This window comes from Aethalodelphis obliquidens, unplaced genomic scaffold (genome assembly GCF_003676395.1).
Source record: "Aethalodelphis obliquidens isolate GAN/ISIS:26980383/991018 unplaced genomic scaffold, ASM367639v1 scaffold33, whole genome shotgun sequence".
NCBI classification, from domain to species: Eukaryota; Metazoa; Chordata; class Mammalia; order Artiodactyla; family Delphinidae; genus Aethalodelphis; species Aethalodelphis obliquidens.
In genome coordinates this window covers 19,660,787-19,680,838 of record NW_020837977.1, presented here as the reverse complement: position 1 = coordinate 19,680,838, position 20,052 = coordinate 19,660,787, and the positions used below count along the sequence as shown (strand labels likewise).

Genomic DNA, 20,052 nt, shown 5'->3' with positions numbered 1-20,052 from the left:
TAAGAAAGGCAGCACAAAGGATCCTTGCGATGAACGGTTCTCCATCTTGACTGCGGGGGTGGGTCCAGGAATCGGCACACGTGATCAAGTTGCATAGAATAAAATGTGCACGCACACACACACACCACACTCACACTGGAATGCCTATAAAAATGACAACATTTGAATAAAGTCAGTGGATTGTATCAATACCAATTTCCTATTGTATGATTGCACTCTAGTTAAGCACGGTGACCCTGCCAGGTAAGATGGGGTGAAAGGTATATGGGTTCTCTCTGTAATATTTCTTACAATTGCATGTGAACCTACAATTGTGTAAAAAATATAAATAAATCACTTAGACCAAACGCATATTTTAGTATGAACAAAAACTCAGAATTTGAGTAGCAGTGATATGTCAATGCAGATGCCTGGATTGTGACAAATATCCCACTCTGTGCTGATGGTGGAGAGGCTGTAAGTCTGTGAAGGCGGGTGGTACAGGGGAACTCTCTGTACCTTCCATTCGGCTTTGCTGTGAACTTGAAGCTGCTCTCAAGGTTAAATTGAATTAAAGAAAGAAATAAAATAAAGCCTTTATTATTATTACTAATCAATTCTATTCTGAAATCCAAGGTTGTCATCTTTCTCTCATCGTCAAGTTGCAGCAAAGAATGGATCAAGTCTAGTTTCCTTCCAAGAGGCTCATGCGTCTCCTTAGAGATCATCCGGAGCTGAGTATCAATTACTTCCCCCTTTAATCTTTGTTTCATTGAGTAGCAGCCTTGCAGCTATTTAAACAGAAGCGCACTTACGAGGCACTGAGCATTGTATCTTCCCCAAGAGACGTATTATTAATTTATATTCCATCCATTTGCAGTGATTCATTCCTGTGGTGACATTGCTTCAGTAACAGGGACATATTTCTTCACTATCCCTGGATCTCCCGCACGTGGTGACAAAAGAGGCTCCTTCAGGACTCGCATTCGTGTGTAAGTGACTCTCTCAAGTCATCGGTATCTTTCTGAACAAAGCTGAAGACACCATTTCTAGCGCTGTTACCTTCCATCTACCTGACAGATGTTTCCCATCCATCACCCTCATCCGCTGGGAGAGGAGCGTTTCGAAATTAAGTCAGCGAAACAGAAGCCAGAGAGCCTCCGACTCAATCCTCCTCACCGACTTCCTGGAGACGTTTAAGCAGCCACAGAAGCTGTGTTTCTTTTGAAGGAATCAAATCAATATTCTCTCTCTCTTTTTTTTGCAGTGCAAGTATTTCTTTTGAATTAGCTCTACTTATCACTAAGATAGTTTGCTAAAAACACACATTTGAAACCACTTTTCTTTTGAAATATTAAACTATGATATATGTACAAAATATGTCCAGTTCTTAATGTACAATTTTTTTTTTTTTTTGCGGTACGCGGGCCTCTCACTGTTGAGGCCTCTCCGTTGCGGAGCACAGGCTCCGGACGCGCAGGCTCAGTGGCCATGGCTCACGGGCCCAGCCGCTCCGCGGCATGTGGGATCTTCCCAGACCGGGGCACGAACCCGTGTCCCCTGCATCGGCAGGCGGACCCCCAACCACTGCGCCACCAGGGAAGCCCCTTAGTGTACATTTTTTTTCAATTGATATTACTATGTCTGTCTTGCCTTTTTTTTTCAATACGATAAATGTTAATTGCTTTTTGAGTTACTTCTTGAGTTGAGATTTCTTCAAGACGTTGGACCAATGGGAAGACCAAGTCAAATATTTTGAACAGAAGCTGTCTTTAGTACTCTCACCGCACCAACAATTTGAATTTCATCTGATTACATTCTTTTGTTCCACAAAAATATGAATTTCCCACTTGTTGGTGAGCAGACTGCTTGGACATCATATACTTGGCCTGACTCCTCACAATTCTAACCTGAGTCTCCAAGCTGACGTCTCATGTTTAAGGGGCTTCACTCCTAGGAGGTGAAGTGGGAGGTGGCAGGAAGGCGGTTTAATCGCTGTGACAGTTTGCCCACGTGTTCCCGTCACAGCAGGCAAGCCCGGGGAGCTCTTGCTGTCAGCGGAAGGCGTGACTACAATGTGGCCTCGTGCTTTCTGTGCTGTGGGATTTCACGTCACGTTGTATTTGTCTTTAATCTTCTTCTGGCACATTAACTATGTTGCACACATAATCTCTTGACTGATTTCATTTGCTCGGGAATCACACACATTTTATGTGCTATTGAAAGAAGCTTGCCGTTGATGTAAGAAGCCTAGAGCTTAGATTTAAAATGTATGAATCATTACTGCACATTTTTAATATGCTTACCCATATTTCAAACAAAGTCCCAAGCCAAAATGTGTACCACTAAATATATTTCACCTTGACATGAATGATTTCATGTACAAACAAGTCCAAGTAAAAGAGAATTTATATAAAACATGGATGTTTTATTCTCCCCTTCATATGCTTATGTATGATAATGCAAATGGAATAATCTGCGTGTATCATGATGGAGTTTGAAAATGTAATGGTGGAAACTATTATCTTTATGAATGAAAGAAAAATAGAGTACAGAGTGTTCCTTACTACACGTAACGGAAGCGGCGGATATGTGCATACAGCTTTACAAGTGATGAAGGGCGACTGTCATTGAACAAAAGGGCACACACACAAAACACTAGTTCCTCCCATCAAAAAACGTAAACATGGGCTGGACAGGTTTTTCACCATGAATTTTCTTAGAATTTAGTCTGCTTTTGGTCCCCAGGTGTCTATCAAGTGGTTCGCAACTGCTCTGGTGGTTTTGGAAGGAGAGGCAGAGGTAATTTGATTGTAAACATTTCTCAACTTTCATGAATATCCTATTAAGAGTTTTACACAGAGATTTTTCTGTATTTTGCAGAGCCACATGGGTGTCTGAGCAAAAACAAAAAAATCAGTAATACTGATCTTAGTTTCAAAGGTTGATATTTTATTTATCATGGATTTCTGCATTAATTTTGATTTTTTAAATTATTGCATGAAGTACTATTTACCTGTTTTATTGTGTGTTTTGGTGTACCCTTAAATTTTGCACCTGAGGGGAGAAATGAACATGAGTAGTAAGTGAACTGGTCCGGCCAACCCTGAGTCAGGGGGCACCGTTCCCCTTCATGTGAGTCACACACTATTGCTTTCTTTTGTTACATTGACATTTTGTAATTAAAATACTGCTTATGGATCAGTGACTCAAAAGGATTCATTAAAGCAAAAAGTAACAATTACTAGTGAAGAAATACTAACACATAAAGTATAAAAATAAAAACTGAGGATAACAACATAAATGGAGACGATGAGTCATGGAGTGTGATTTGAAATACCAGTGAGGAGTAAATGTTTAAATGCTTCAGTTGCACCCAGGCTCTGAAGAAGTAAATTTTGAATAGGAAACACAATTATAATGATCTAAAAAGTGGGGTTTTTTTTAATGATACCCAAAATCCCTAGTTCCCTGTACATTACCTTTTATAAACTTTGTCAGAAAATGGCATAAAGCCAGCAGAATGTGTATCATTTTATTTTTCCAAAAATGTTGGCTTTCTAAAACACGATCAAAAGCATGTTTTATGATAAGAAATGGATTGGTTTTTGCCCTGAAGACTCAAAAGAGACACAAACTAGAGAAATTTCACTTAAAGGAATACTAGTCATGGCAAAAACATGCCCAAGAAACTCTATTATTGAAAAGTTTAAAAACCAGCACCAAAATTAATGGAAAGGTCCTATGACTGAGGCAAACCTGAATGAATGTTGACCACCCTATTTATCATATGACACTGTGGAAATTACACATCGGGAGAAGAATGATTGTACTCACGCTGCTGGAAGAAATCACGAAAACACGGATCAGCTCCCGGCATGCATGTGAGAACCACTGCGGGGAGAGTGCTGCTTCTGCTTTTCACTGAGTGGGAAAGGTTTTTTATTTATTGAGCAACTTTTTTTGTGAGCCATGGAGGAGACTGAAATCGTGTTTAAGAATCAGCATAGGTACAGCAAGAAATGCCTTAATGCCAATCTTCAGACTGTTTATCCACAGACAATTGGTCACAAACAATATACTTTATGGTTAAAAGAAACAGCGAAGTGTATGACGTTCGCAAGTCACAGACACGCCCATCAGCTGTCCATCACGCCACGCCCAGAAATGGGCCGTAGGGTCAAGCCTGCCCTGAACAGTTAAGTATGTTCTCATCCCAGGGCACAGATGCACACTTCCTTTGTCAAAATGAGCGATATGATTTCTTAAATTCTTCAGAAAGACATATTTTAACATATTATGTTACACTGAAAAGCCTGACCCTCTCACTTCAGTCCTGAGATGACAATTTCTTTTTCAATGTTGAGAAAAAGCTATCATTTCTTAAACAACGGTGGAAAATCTTGATCATTGAATAATTTTTACCCACTTCTTAAGTCTTTTTAAAATCATGTCTAAATTCAACAACAGAACATTCAGAAATCTATTCCAGGTGTGAATGAAACCAAAGAAGTGATAGGAAATCCTTTCTTTGTTTTCCTCCAAGCTGAAATTTTAAACTTCCAACTTTTAGGTTTTGTTTATTCATCTAATCTGAAAAATGTCTCTGAAGTTTTTGAAACTGTCAAAGGCAATTCTGAGTTTCCAGTTTCCTGTTAACTGTTTAACAAAGGTCCCAACACTCTTCCTAAAAGTATACGTGTGAATTAGAAATGTCCACCCTAATAAAGATTTGTTACAGAACGTAATGGCATGTTAAACCTTATTTATTGCTCAAGCCCTCTCTTGAGTTTAATACGTGTCAAGAATTGCAATCAGTATAGCTTCCGGAAATGAGAGTATGCACACACACACACACACACACACACACACACACACACACACACGAAATGCATATTATTACAGTTTTATTTGATTTTTCTTAAATTTGTTGCCTCTTATGTGGAACAACCATGACTAACTGATTCCAAATGTTTGAGAAACTTTACTTCAAATTTAATATCATTTTATTTTTACTTCAATACAATACCAATGTGATTGACAATAACTGACTAAATGTTAATTAATTGTTAATTGATTAAATACTAACAAAATGTATTTGGCTTTAAATTTGCAGTTCAAACAAATGAACATGGTATTTATTTTATGATTGTTTTCTCATCACAAGCATGAAGAAATAGCTACAGAGAACTTCCTTATTCTCCCACAGATAGTCCTTAATTGCTAAGAAAATAAATGATGAATTCAGCTCCCTTGGGGAGCATTCGCCCAATGGCTCTTCTGTGATGTTGATAACATCACCGATATCTGCATATAGATAAACTACAACTAAGCAAAAAACACAATTACCCCAGGTTAATCAACTAACAAATATGTGACCTATATTTAAATCCAGGTCAGCCAGTTTCCTAAGCCTGTCTTCTATTGATAACCTGATTATAAAGTTAATAAATTATATTTTTCACATTTGCACATAGAAGTACAATTCCTCTTTACCTTTAAAGCCACCAACTCCAGAAATGCACTATTCTGCTTCTAATTACTCTATACCGAATACAACTTAGAAGGCTCAGGAGGAAGAGAAATAAAGTGTAGAGAATGTCTTTTGTATGCCAGGCATTAAGCTAGAAATTTCACAAATTTTAATCATTTCCAACTGGCCGCTTCCATCTAGCATTTTGTGGGAAATCTTAATCTCAATGGGAATTAGAATTACATAGTAGGTTCTGTGAATTTATAGAAAGCAATCTATCCTAGTGATCTTATTCACAATGTATGACTTCTCATATTCAATTAAAGACAATAAACTGGTTTAACAAAATAGTTCGGTCTGATGCAGAATCATTTATTTCAATGATCTATACAATAATTTATAATCCTTGCCAGATAGAACATCTTAAGGTTGTAACCAAAATCTTTAGTTTCTATCCTTTGATATAATGGGCTTCTATATACCATATGAAAGGCACTTAAAAAAATTTTATTAAAGTAGAGTTGATTTACAATGTTGTGTTAATTTCTTCTGTACAGCAAAGTGACTCAGTTATACACATATATAATTCTTTTTCATATTCTTTTCCATTATGGTTTATCACAGGATATTGAATAGAGTTCCCTGTGCTCTACAGTAGGACCTTGCTGTTTATCCATTCTGTATATACTAGTTTGCCTCTGCTAATCCCAGACTTTCGAAGTGCTGGGAGTTCAACAGTGAAGGAGGAAGACAGAAGCCCTACTTTTATATCTTATGGGCTCCTTTCTCGTGGGGTAAACAGGTAATAAATGTAGTCGGGTGATATTTAGTGCATAGTGCAAGGCCTCTGTGGGGTTCTTTTTAAAGAAATTTCAAAGTTTTACTTTATATTTTCCTTTTGACGGGTGAAATTGGAATCATGTCTTGTGTTGAGAGTATTCTGTAATTTCTGAGAATTACTTATTCTTGGCATTTGCCCATTTCTCCAATGGATTCTTGACCTTTTTCTTTGGTTGGTAGGAGTTCCTTAATGTTAATTAATTAGCCTTTGTGATGAGTTGTCAACATTTTCCTGTTTTCTTTTTTTTTTTTGTCTTTACCTTTATCAAGGCCTTTGTTTAATTGGGCCTTTTCCCCCCTTTATCTAGCCTTCTAACAAGGTGGATATAAAAGTTTAGGGCCCCGAAGTGTCTATTTTACGCTTTCAGCCTATGTGGATTGCATGTCCACTCTGATGAGCAGTAGTCAGGAACAGGAACTTTCAGAAACCTTCATGAAGTTGATCACAGAGGACACGTGTGTCCTTATTAATTACTACCCATCATTCAACCTGTGCTTTTAATTGCGACTCTCTCCACACAACCTGGCGGACCCTGTTTTACTTACATATAAATAAAAGTAATTTATGTCAAGCACATTTTTCCTCTGTTAACAATGGACAGAAGAACTAGGGTAAACAATGCTGATGTAACGTGTCTTTAGCTTAAATTCTTTGATAAAACTGAGAAAAGAGAATTTAAGTGATTTAAGCGTTCATTTTTTAAGAGTGTGGGGCATTCTGTATGTAACATTTATTTGTTCACATCTATTTTATAGACTCTCTCAGCTTAATTTAATTTTATTGATGCTCTAATGAGTCAAATTTCTAAAAATCCTAGCTTGATATTGATATTGATGGACCATGATATGGGTAAAAAGAACACATCAACCTCTTCATTACTAATTTAGTTTATAATTTTACTTTTCCACAAAAAAACAATTCCGTGACTAACAGACCTACCAGAAATGTTTGCATGAAGTGCTTAAACATATGGCTATTTTCCTGGCAACTGCCCGTCTACCTTCCTTTGAGAACATCTAATACTTGTATTTATTGTGGTCAACTCTTTGGAGAATTAACAGCATCTTCTAACTTGCTTTTGCAATCATTACTAGCATCCAAGTGATGTCAACAAAGATGTGAACAAGGATGAAAAAACAAATCAATAATCGATAGGAAACATGTACTTGAAGAGTCAATAGAAAATCCAGATGTATGTAAATGATCGCTGATGATCTAAGCCTGCCCTCTCTCTGATGGGAAATGCCATCCACGTCTCTCATTGGGTAGCACAGCTGGAGGAGATCACCATAACGATACAGGAGAGTCATCGGTCATAGGCTCTTCTATTAGTAATCCCTACTGCACAAGGCAATTTGCATTAACACAATTGCACAATTCCTCTTCGTTTACTTAAATGAATTCCCTCCTTCACACTGCAGAGAGGGGGCTAATGTCCTCAGAGCTACAGAGACAGTCCTGAGCCAGTTTCTTTGAGATAGGAAGACAAATTCTCTGACATCAAATCCCTGTGGGGAGTGCCTTCCATGGACGGCAACACAGAAGTCGACGTAAACCTAAAGACAAAACTATCAAATCTTGAGAATAAACAGAAGAAGAAGAACGCTTCCTTCACCTTGGAATAGACAGAGGCTTCTTAAAGAGAAGCCACAAAAAGCATGAACCATAAAAGAAAGATGAATACAAGTCAGTAAGACTCATTACAAGAATCAATAGATGAGACACACTGGGAGGAAACGGGTTCCAATACGTATTCACCTGAAGACTGACATCCAGGGTACATAAAGAACGCCGAAAAGCCAACTGCACGATTACAGAAAGCCAAACATAAGAAAATTAAAAATTAAAGTAAGAAGGAAGTGTCGCACATAAGCGATATCATATGACACTTGTCTGTCTCTGTCTGAGTTACTTCACTCAGTATGACAATCTCTAGGTCCATCCATGTTGCTGCATCTAAAAAAGAGTGGATATATGTACATGTATAACTGATTCACCATGCTGCACAGCAGAAACGAACACAACATTGTAAATCAACTCTACTCCAATAAATTTTTTTTAATTAAAAAAATTTTTTAATTAAAAAAAAGAATGAAATATCACAATAAACATACCAGAATGGCTAAAACAAAAATGAGAAACCAGTGTAACAGGATGTGGAGCAGTGGAAACTCTCACATGTTGTTCGACAGGAGTGTAACTTGATCATCTATATTTTGGCATCTATAGTTTGACAGCATTTACAAGAGTGAATCCTATGTACACGTTATGACCCAGCATTTCCATTCCTGACGATGAATGCTTACGTTCACCACACAATACATAAAAGAGTTTTCATGTGAGTACAGTTCATGATTGCCAAAACTTGGGAACAGTTCCCATGTCTAGAAACACCCAAATGAATAAACATATTCAGGCATATTCTTAAAAGTGCATTCTACACAGCAAAAAACAGAGCTAATTACTGATATAAACAAGCATATAAATAAATTTTACTGCACAAAAAAAGTATATATGGAATAATTTCATTTATTTGAAGTTCAAAATCGGGCATAAGTAGCCTACGGTGCTGGGGTCTGCAGAGCACTGGAGGCCGACTCAGGGGTGTCACGAGAGCTCCTTCTGGGGTCTGGTGATGTTCTACATCTGATCTGTGTGGTGGCTGCCTGGGTGTTCACGTATATAAGAATTTATAGAGATACACGCTACGGATCTGTGCACTTTACTGTGTATAAGTTTTGCCTCAGTATAAGAAAAGAAAAATCTCTAATGGCCAGATGTTTTGCAGAATTTAATATCAGAGAGATAGACGGGTTTTCAATGGCAATAAAGTTTGGAGATCGTTTGTGCATGCCTCACTGAAAGAGAATAAATTCATGTATTTGTGGAGGTTGACAATGAACCAGGGCATCAAATGGGTCACCTTGAGTGACTAAGAAAGTGATGGACTTCTCCAGAGTGAATGACTTTTAATTTAAATATAAAAATTTTACTTAAATATGCAAGAATTATCATTCTTTTTGGTCCAGTGTGACATTTTATACAGAGATAAATGTGTAACGCTTGCTCAGTACACTCTCACTGAATTTATTACTGAAATGAGAGCAGTGAGTATCTAGTAATTCATTAAGTATTTACTTTGTGTCCACTCTGTGAAAAGCACTCTGTTCACTACCTGTGTTGGTAGGAAAATCAGCAGTACTATTTAGACACAATTCCAATCCTTATAAAACAGTACCGACACATAAACCCACATGGCCCCGAAATTCGATATAAAACTTTTAATCCTGCTATTTTACCCATGATCCTTGTTCTGATACGTATGTTTACTGGGCCAACACTCCCACACAAGAGTCAGGTACATTACGTCATACGTTAATGATGATGAGTAATACCAGTTATAAAATAAACAACAAATAACCTCCTCAATGAAAATCAAAGTCTCTGAACGTCATTCCCACCATATTCTGATGCAAGAATGCTATTATAAAATACAGGAGAAAATATGTCTACTCATCCTTGATAAAACTGACCAAATGGTATACAGCCTTATGTCTCATTATAATAAGGAACTTGGACATTTTACTGGAACTGTAAAATAAGACAGAAAAATATACTTTTATCCAAGAGGAAAGAAAATTTTGTTATTTTGTTTTTATGAAATTATAAGCTACTTATAGTTTTAAAAAATTTTCTACTTAAAGCCACGTAGAAAATAACCCATGTTGTCCAAGTTCATTCGTTCTTTGAGAGAAGCTGTAACCTTTGGTTGAGGGATGTAGTCACCCAGGGACGACCTCATAGAACGTAACACCCCACCTCTGCTCCCTCCCCACCTCATGCTCTCCCTTTGGCCAAATCAAGTCCTAAGCCACAGGCTAAGGAACCCGCTGCCATCACCCTGTGGTTAGCCTCCGGGACAGAGAGCAAGGTGGGGACAGGGGACAGCGGCTCTGAGGAGGCAAAGAAGACATGCTCGAACGGCAGGACCCATCGCTCCATTTCACAAGGCCGAGCAGGCATTTTCCAGAGCGAGTCTAGATCACCTTTAGTCAACGGTAATGCTTCTCATTTCACCTTCTGGTTTCTTTTCTGGCAAAAAACAGCATTATGATTAATTAGGTCAAGAGACCGAATGCCACCGAATTAAGTCTGGAGGAATATGATAAAGTCGAGACATTCGATAGAAGGTCAAGGGCTTGGGCTCTGGAGGCACGCCTGGGTTCTGATCTGCGCCCCAGTGCCCTTACGTCCCAAGAGCCACTGCTGACAGTGAGCTCAGTAGGTGGGCGAGGGTTAAGTGAGATAACGTAGGCGAAGCTTTCGGCCGGAGCCCCGACACGCAGGACGTGTAAGAAACTTACAATACACGGAGGTGTCCCATTCCTAGCTCAGGTCAGTAGGGAACAAATGAGACTTGGGGTAACCTTGAGGAAATGAGAGGGTCTGAAAAAGGAGTTCATCAAAGAGACCGGCCAAGCCAAGCACAGCAAGTGAGTGATTTGGAACAGACACACCTGGAGCAGAGGGAAAGCTGAGTCACTAGACTGTTTCTCTCACCATGATTAATGAACAGGGACCTATAACTGGAAATGGAAAATTGATTACTGGTCATTGGGAAGCCTTCTTAACGGTCAGCAGGACCCGGTCCAAAAGAGAAGGGCATCACAACACCATCCAGCTGGGCTCACCTTCCAGGCAACAGCTGCACATGTGTGGAGAACAACGGCTGTTGCTTCATTCTGAACCCCCTTCGTCCCAACAAAGCAAAACACTCTTGAAATCACTAAGGACAACAAAAGCCCACATAACCACAATGTCAGGAAATAGAGAACAACAAAATCTTCAAATTACCTTAAGCAGAAACAAACCAACAATTCCAGTAGCCCTCCGAGCCCCCACCCACTGGAGTCCTAGATCGGAATCTGTGCTGAAGGAAAATAATGCTACAGAAAACGGCACTGGGTCAATTGACAAAAATAAGATGTGGTGGTAGATTCGATTTTTAAAGAAGGACCGTCCTTTTTAAATAGAAAGCTGAGTAGCACATCCGTGGAAAGACTTCGACATTCGAGAAAATGACAGCAGGGGTGGCCCTTTGGGGTAAGGAGCTGGTGACTGCTGTGGAAAGGGTCAGAGGGAGACTGACTTTTGTATTTTTTATAAGTTGTGCCATGATTGTGTGTGTGTTTATTTCTGATGACATATACTTTTCTTGAAATAAGGTGCGGGTTCCTGGAATGTGACATGCTCAGCTGCAAAGAGCATGGGCCCTGGATCAGACGAACCCCATCGGTACCACTCATTCCTCGGCTGACCTCAGTCAACTCATTTAACTTCTTAAGTCTGTTACCTAGACTTAAGACCGTGCATATCTTGCACATATATATACACAATTAACTATGTGTTATCTACAAGAATTTCACCTTGAAAATGCTGAGATAGGTTAAAAGTAAAGAGATGGATGGGAGTTCCCTGGTGGTCCAGCGGTTAGGATTCCGTGCTTTCACTGCAATGGCCCGGGTTCTATCCCTGGTAGGGAAACTGAAATCCTATGAGCCGTGAGACACAGCCAAAAAAAAAAGTAAGAAATATGTGCCATGATAATGCTAATCAAAGGAAAGCTGGAGTGTCTATTAATTTCAGACAAAGCAGACTTCAGAGCAAAGCAAGTTATCCGGGGGAAAAAAGAAACATTACACAATTGTGAAATGGTCAGTTTTCCAAGAAAACAGACATACACTAAATGTATATGCATGAACAAAAGAGCATCAAAATATGTGAGGCAAAAACTGATAGAACTGAAAGGAGAAATAGACCGACCCACTATTACAGTTGTGGGATGCCAACATATCACGCCAGTAATCGAAAGACGAAGCATCGGGAAAATCAGTGGAGATACATAAACCTGTGCTATCAGTTATAGGACACGTTCGACAACTGAAGAATACACATCGTTCTCAAGCTCACGGGAAACAATTACCAAGATAGATCACAATCTGGGCCGTAAAACACACCATTAAATTTCACAGAATTTAATCAACACAAATCCTCCTCAAACTCTCAAAATATTGGAGAGGGGAGAGTATTTCCAAACTCCTTCTATGAGGCCAGCGTTACCCTGATAACAGCCAGACAAAAACGCTACAAGAAAACTTCAGATCCCAAGAGGAGCTGGGTAGCCCTGTGTCTGGTGGAGAGTTTTAAGGCATCTCATTTCCCTTTTCACGCTTGTTGCCAAGAATGTCTCGATCTTCTTTTTCTCTCAATTTATATTTTCAATCTTGATATTTTGGAAAGCCACCTCAACTCTATTTGACGATTCCAATAACATGGATGAAACTGGGAGACATTATGCTAAGTGAACTATACCAGTCACAGGAGGACATACTTATATGTGATTTCACTTATATGAAATACTGAAAATGGTCAAACTCATAGACACAGAGGTAGAATGGTGGTTGCCAGAGACCAGGGGCAGAAAAAACGGGTAGTTATTCAACAGATACAAAGTTTCAATCATGCCAGATGAATAAATTCTAGATCTTTGCTGTACAACATGGTGCTATGAGCTAACAGTACACTGTGGTGCACCTCAAAATTTGTTGAGACCTGCTGTATAGCACAGGGAACTCTACTCAATGCTCTGTAAAGACCTATATGGGAAAAGAATTTTAAAAAGAGTGTGCATATGTATATATATAACTGATTCACTTTGCTGTAGAGCAGAAACAAACACAACATTGTAAATCAACTATACTCCAATAAAAATTAATTTAAAAAATTTGTTGTAGTGCGCTTACCACAATTAAAAACAAAATTTTTTTTAAATTTAATTAAAATAATTTTTAAAAGAAAAAATGTAGACCAATTATCCTTCATAGGAGAATGATAAAAAAATACATACATCAAAACCATCATTAAATAAGAATTATAATACATTATTACAAGTGGACGTATATTAGAAGTCCAAGTTTGGTGTAACATTAAGAAATCAGTTAATGTAATTCAGTACATTATTTGTAAATAGAGTAAAAGACTATGGGTACAGCTTAGCAAAAACTTTCCCCTTCTTCATGAGCATCAGACCTTTGGTTAATCTCCTACCTTTCTTTCCCTGGAAGCTGATGATACATATGGGCAGGCGGTGGTGTTTTTGATAACAGTAACCCCGGGAGATGAATCACTTCTGTTTAAGGATAGCTGTACATACACGACGGGAGTCCTCTATCTTTGTGCTTTTAGAGTGAGGGTCCTTGGGACTGGGGGCCCTTTTGGGGGGCACCAGAAGCTATGTTCTGGAGTCACTACTCAGATTATTTTCAGGGAGGGTTGCAGCTTCTAGACCAGGGGGCTGCTACACGTACAGCAATTCAGCAAGGATTAATATTTAGGGTTTTGTATCTTCACTACCCCTTGACCGTAGCTCTTATTCCAGACACTGAATCGACACTTTTTAGGTAGGTCTATTTAATGCCAGCTCAGTGGTTTCATACACAATCCACTGAATCATACACTTCATTGTTAGCACAGGGACTAACAATAAAAGGGTGTGTTATTGTTAACACGCCCTTTGGCAAGTTTATTCCTCCAATTTTAATATTCAGTCCTTTTCTCAGCCAAAGGTTCTATGGTTTTAAATATGTACCTTCATTAAGAGTTTTAAATATACATCTTTGTTAAGAGTTAAGCCATGTATTTTCTGGATGGTGTGACAGGAACAATATTATATTTAAATAGACAACTCTAATTGATTTATTAAAGTATTGCTTTTAAAAAGATAAGCAATACTAATCAATTCTAATGGTCAATCAGCTCCGCCCTGTGTGAAGCTTGCGACGCAGGCTATAGTCTCTAATGAGCCTGTATGCTTTTCTGAGATGAAATAATTGGGTTTTTAAAAGTCCTTTTCTCTACTAAAACACTGAAATTACAAGATTGTTCTCTCGAGTAAAAACATGTTAATATATTTCTCCTGCTAAAGTCAAACCATTTTATTGTGGCGGGAGGGTACATGCCTTGCTGAGAGAACATAAGTGGCTGCCGTTTCCCAAGAGTGTTTCGTTCCAGTAACAATCCACTCTGCCCTACACCCCAGCAGGTGAAAATGACTCACTTCTAAATCCAGTGAACAGCCAGACACATTTAAAACTTCGAAGTGTATTTTACAAGAAGATGTTTAATATGTAAGATATTTGATAAAATTTTCTTCATCGATTAGTGTATCAAGAAGGACCACTTAAATCTCCACATTGTAAGAAGTTATTGATTAATGCCACTTGTCAAGGGCTTAGAAGGTTATGGGAATTTAATAAAATTCACACATGAAAACACATTTCCCCTCTTTTGGAAAACACACAATTTTATCTCACGTTTCTAGAACAACACTAACTGAATGTAGGCTAACAATTTGTGTTAGGGTAGCTAGACAATTGATTTAAACTTTGATCTTTTTAAATTTTCTGTGATATTGGAGTTGATATTTTGACACTGAAACATTATATATAAGCTATATCTTTTTTCCCCCACTCTCACCATTTCTATTCGACATAGTGCTGGAAGCTCTTTTGTTTTAAATTAATTTTTATTGGAGTATGGCTGCTTTCCAATGTTGTGTTAGCCTCCACTGCACAACAAAATGAATCAGACATACAGATATCCCCTCCCTTTTGGACTTCCCTCCCATTTAGGTTACCACAGAGCACCAGGTGAGTTAGTTCCCTGTGCTATACAGCATGTTCCCATCAGTTGTCCATTTTATACATAGTATCAATAGTGTATATGTGTCCATCCCAGTCTCCCTACCCCTCCCCCCCCACCCCTTTCCCCCTTGGTATCCATACATTTGTTCTCTACACCTGTGTCTCTATTTCTGCTTTGCAACTAAGATCACCTATACCATTTTTCTAGATTCCACATATATGCGCTATGATACGATATTTGCTTTTCTCTTTCTGACTTCACTCTGTGTGATACATATCTTGCTGGAAAAGTTCAGGAAAGGTGACGACTGATATCAGTATAATATTGATGGAAATCAGACTGACTCCTGATTCCTACAAAGGTGTTTCCATGTACCAATCTTCCCCATGAAATGAAACACACTTTTCTGAAATGAAGGAAGGATGCTATGGAAAACTGGGTGGTATAAAATGCTTGCACTATTCCCTTCACCTTCTCTAACTTATTCTCTGCCCCTTTACCATCTACATCGTCTTGGTGACAGTTTTTAGTTGTGCCCATCCTGTCCACTTGTATATACTGTGAGTGCCTGATGACTTTGTGGGAATCAGTTGCTCTATTTGACTGCTTCTAATACATTCACTACTTTAGTAATCTCTGCTGACAGAAAAAAATAAAATCTTCCCAAACCACCAGATACAATAATTTGTGTGCAAATCCTCTAGGAACCTCTACACAATTTTTCAAGCTTATGTGTAATGTCATGATCTGAGTGCTTTATAACACTTATTCACGTTAAGCTGATTTAGGCAAGCGCTATGTCTTATTCTTCGTGTATGTAGACTTCTCCTAGTCACGTCTAGCACAGAACATGCTCAATCAAGGTTAGTTGAATTTAATTCAGTTCCTTTTCCATGGAAATACATTCTTAACTCCATTCAATAGTTGTTCTTCAACGTCTGTCCAACACCCACCTCGTTTCAACAGCACAGCGTAACAGACACGCAAGTTTCTCTCAGATAATATAACACGTTCGGCCTCTCCTGATCTTTTGCCTGTCTGTATACTCATCCAAGCAAAGGTTACTGCCAAGGTCTTGCATGTGAAGAAATTCGATTAACGTGAGCCCGCTTACGAAAATGTTCTTTACACCGTCATATTTTGTAATCAGAGCGTTACAGCGTCCTTTTAAAGCCTAGCCCTACTTCCATCCCTTTCAAAAAGCCTTCTGGGTTTCTAACTCATAATTCTTGCTGCTGTGTGAAGCCTCTGGATGGCCAACATCACGGTAAGAGATGGAGGCCTGCCTCAGGGTGATAAAGACGGAGACTGAGAGTAAAATTGTTGCCATTTTGGTGATGGAAACTGTTAGAATTAACAATGGTTTAGATGGAGGTGGGGTAGGCTGAATAATGACCCCCCCAAAGATGGGGGACCATGTCTGAATCCCAGCAATTGTGGCTTGTTACCTGGTGTGTTCAGAGAGACTTTGCAGATAGGATAAAGTGGAGGACTTTGAGATGGGGAGAGTACCCGGGATTATACCCGTGGGCTCAGTGTGGTTAAAAGGGAAGCCGGAGGACCAGAGTCAGTAGTAGGAAACGGGACCATGGAAACGGGGTTAAAGTGACATGAAGAGGGAGCCAGGAGCCAAGAATGCAGGCAGCCTCTAGAAACTGAGAAAACACGGAAACGCTTCTCTCCTGAAGCCTCAAGAAGAAGCACAGCCCTGCTACATGTTGATTTTAGATCTCAAACCTCCAGAACTGAAAGGGAATAAATGTGTGTTGTATTAAGCCACTAAGTTTGTGGTAATTTGTTGCAGCAACAATAGCAAACCAATATAGAAAAAATGAGCTAAACAGTCAAAGAGATCTCCATCAGACACGACTAAGGCTCCCCCCGCCACCAGGGACGTCCTGGAGGCCAGATGGGGAGACAACTTCCACCTCTACCTGGTAGTAATGAGGTCCCCCTCCCCTACAGTACTGGGCTGGTGTCAGTGGAGACCAGTCCATGGGAGCAGCGATGAAGGCCTCCTGACCCCCGGGGCAGGGAAGTACCCGTGGGAATGGGAAACTCCGCCCATGCCCAGCAACAGCAAGGGTGCTTCCCACTATGTGTCAACGGAGGCCCAGCGGGGATCTTGGACCTCTGCCTACCCCTGTGTAATAAGGGGGGGACCCACATTCTCCCGCTGGAGCAGTATTAGAGAGAAACCCCTGAAATATAAGCTCCTGAGCCTGGATTAAAACCGCAGAATTATTAATATTATCCATTTAAAATGAACTGGTACATCTACATAAAGAAGCAATAGGTTGCTTAAAGAAAGAACTATCAGATCTAAAAGTCTCAGGCCAATATTCCCGGTTTACTCCAAGCTTCCGTTTTGCTAATGTGGTTGGCTTCTTTTTTTTTTTTTTTTTTTTTTTTTTTCGGTACGCGGGCCTCTCACTGTCGTGGACCCTCCCGTTGCGGAGCACAGGCTCCGGACGTGCAGACTCAGCGGCCATGGCTCACGGGCCCAGCCGCTCCGCGGCATATGGGATCTTCCCAGACCGGGGCACGAACCCGTGCCCCCTGCACCGGCAGGCGGATGGGCTTTGCCAGTGGTGACCTCTTTGTATGCTTCTGAAATTTTTTAAATGTAGTGTATGTGAATGGAAGCTGTTAATCCAAACGTTCTTTTTCCTGTGCTATAATTAGACTTCCCAGTCATCCAGTATTTTTAATAATAGCATAGTTTCCATCTTGGCCAAAGTGTAAATGCCAATGAGGAAACACGTTTCTAGAATGAAGCTGCTTCTCTCTTTTCACCATGTCAGCGTGCAAGAGATGAGGCATTTGATTTCAATAACCTTAATGAACATGAAGAATGTTCTGCTTTGATATCACACAGTTTTTACTATAGCATCATTCGCCTACCTGTTAGTTTGAATCCAGTGACGGTTGAACTTTTTTTAATAAACTTCCTTATCAATACGAGACATAAATGTCCTTGGTATGGTTTCTGTTTCCCTGATTGGACGCTGAGTAAGGTAAAAATAAGAAACATTTACCTTAACCCATAACCCCATGTCCTGACACCCTAAATATGTTCTGTCTCGTCCCATGTTCGTTTCACTTATAACTTAACCACATTGTGAATTTGTTCATGGGTGTTTACTAGGTTTTTGTCTGTGTTCCCATCTAGACTATGACTTACAGCCACAAAACTGTCTTTCTACCGTTCAGCTCTCACTGCCTCGCCAAGGTCATGGATTGGCCACTTAATTAACGTTTGTAGAAGAAATGAGTGAATCACAGTAAACAGTCAGGTGAGTTGCTTCTTACAGACTTGGATTTTCGTCTCACAATGTTTCCACTGTAGTAACTTTACACTATTTCAATGATTTCTGTAATTTGACTATGCACAAATTAGATAGATAGATAGATAGATAGATGATATAAAAGTGAAAATTTTACCAATTTTAACCTGCTCTAGATGAGCAACGTATCTTTTTATGGTCTAAGCTGCAGTTCCTTGGTTTATTTTATATTTATGCCTGCATCTTGTTCACAAATAATTCTGTAAAAAAGGTGTGCTTGGGACTTCCCTGGTGGCGCAGTGGTTGAGAGTCCGCCTGCCGATGCAGGGGACATGGGTTCGTGTCCCGGTCCAGGAAGATCCCACACGCCGCGGAGTGGCTGGGCCCGTGAGCCATGGCCACTGAGCCTGCGCGTCCAGAGCCTGTGCTCCGCAACGGGAGAGGCCACGACAGTGAGAGGCCCGCGTACCGCAAAAAAACACAACAAAATAAAATGTTAAAGAAGATATTTCTATTTCTAGTCTTCCAAGAATTATATGGAAAAATATTTTTGAATGTTATTAAATGCATTTTCAATGCAAATGAATGTCTTAATTTGCAGTTGTTCTCATATGAAATATTTTATTATTTTGTTAGATATCTTAAACTTCATCATCTTTTTTATTATTGTAATGAATTATATTCATTTATGCTAACATTAAATACTGTAGAATATTTCAATTTATATTCTAAGTTGGTAGAGGTATAGTTTATTTTTCCTGTGTTGTTTCCATATAAGAGTTGTGCAAGATTTAGAACTTAGAAAGCTTTGCACATGTTTCTAGAATATAAAAACTGCATATAAAATATGTTCCTTAATTTTTTTCTTATGTAATTCCCTGCAGTGGTCCACTTTCTATGACTCATCATCGTAAATGACTAGTGTTAGAAGATCGGCTCGTCTATCTCCTCTGTTTTACACATGAAGAAGCAGAAATCCAGGCTCTACATTACCTGTCCACTGTCACAGACGGTAAAGTGTCCGCACCCTCTCATAACATGTACATCTGCAGCCCCTGGGAACGGCAGAACCTGAGAAAGGGGTCTGGCTCCTGAATCACCATAGCAAGTAGCTCTGCCCGCCACACAGAAACACGGCCATTGCACTGCACCTGAGCAAATAATAACAGATACGAATAAAAGGATAAATCCAGGTGTTCTGATTTCTAACCTGGCTATTTGTAGATTTAAGGATTGCCCATTATTTAATCATGGCAATCTAAATATAAAAACAAATAAATATTGATATCAACTACTTTTTGGCCATGTAATTTCAGACAATAGTTATATGACTCCCCACTTGTCCTAGCTGGTCAGCATGTTCAGCAGAAGCTCTGAAGATAGAAAGAAACACCAACATGTGAATACAGCCTATCCACGTGTACAGTATATTGAAATTAGAAGAAACAGGAGAAAGAAGATAAACAGAGACAAATGACTCAGCTGAGCAAACAGAAATGCAGCTAAGGTCCACTGGAAATATGTTATTGTCTTTTTGTCTTTTTTGTTTTTGTTTATCTTCAATGCACCTGGGCAAAACTATGATTTCTAGCTATAGATGAGGCTGGGATTCACACGTAAATCCAGACATGGAGACAGCAAGCTCAGTTATAACATGAACCATGCTCTAAAATCAACACTACAAATTTGCAATGCTAACATGAAGAATTAAAAAGCAGAATTAGTCTGACACAGTTACTTTTTTATTATGTTAACATTTTATATAACAC

At 39.3% G+C, this 20,052-nt stretch overlaps 1 long non-coding RNA gene across 1 annotated transcript; it reads right to left on the bottom strand.

The window, feature by feature from the left end:
* Positions 1–3,020: 3,020 nt before the first annotated feature.
* On the bottom strand, positions 3,021–19,296 carry LOC113631431 (uncharacterized). The gene is made up of 3 exons (XR_003437310.1): positions 19,277–19,296; positions 3,817–3,903; positions 3,021–3,036 (listed from the first exon to the last, which is right to left on the bottom strand). It is a non-coding gene; the product is annotated as an uncharacterized LOC113631431 (long non-coding RNA).
* Positions 19,297–20,052: the final 756 nt, after the last annotated feature.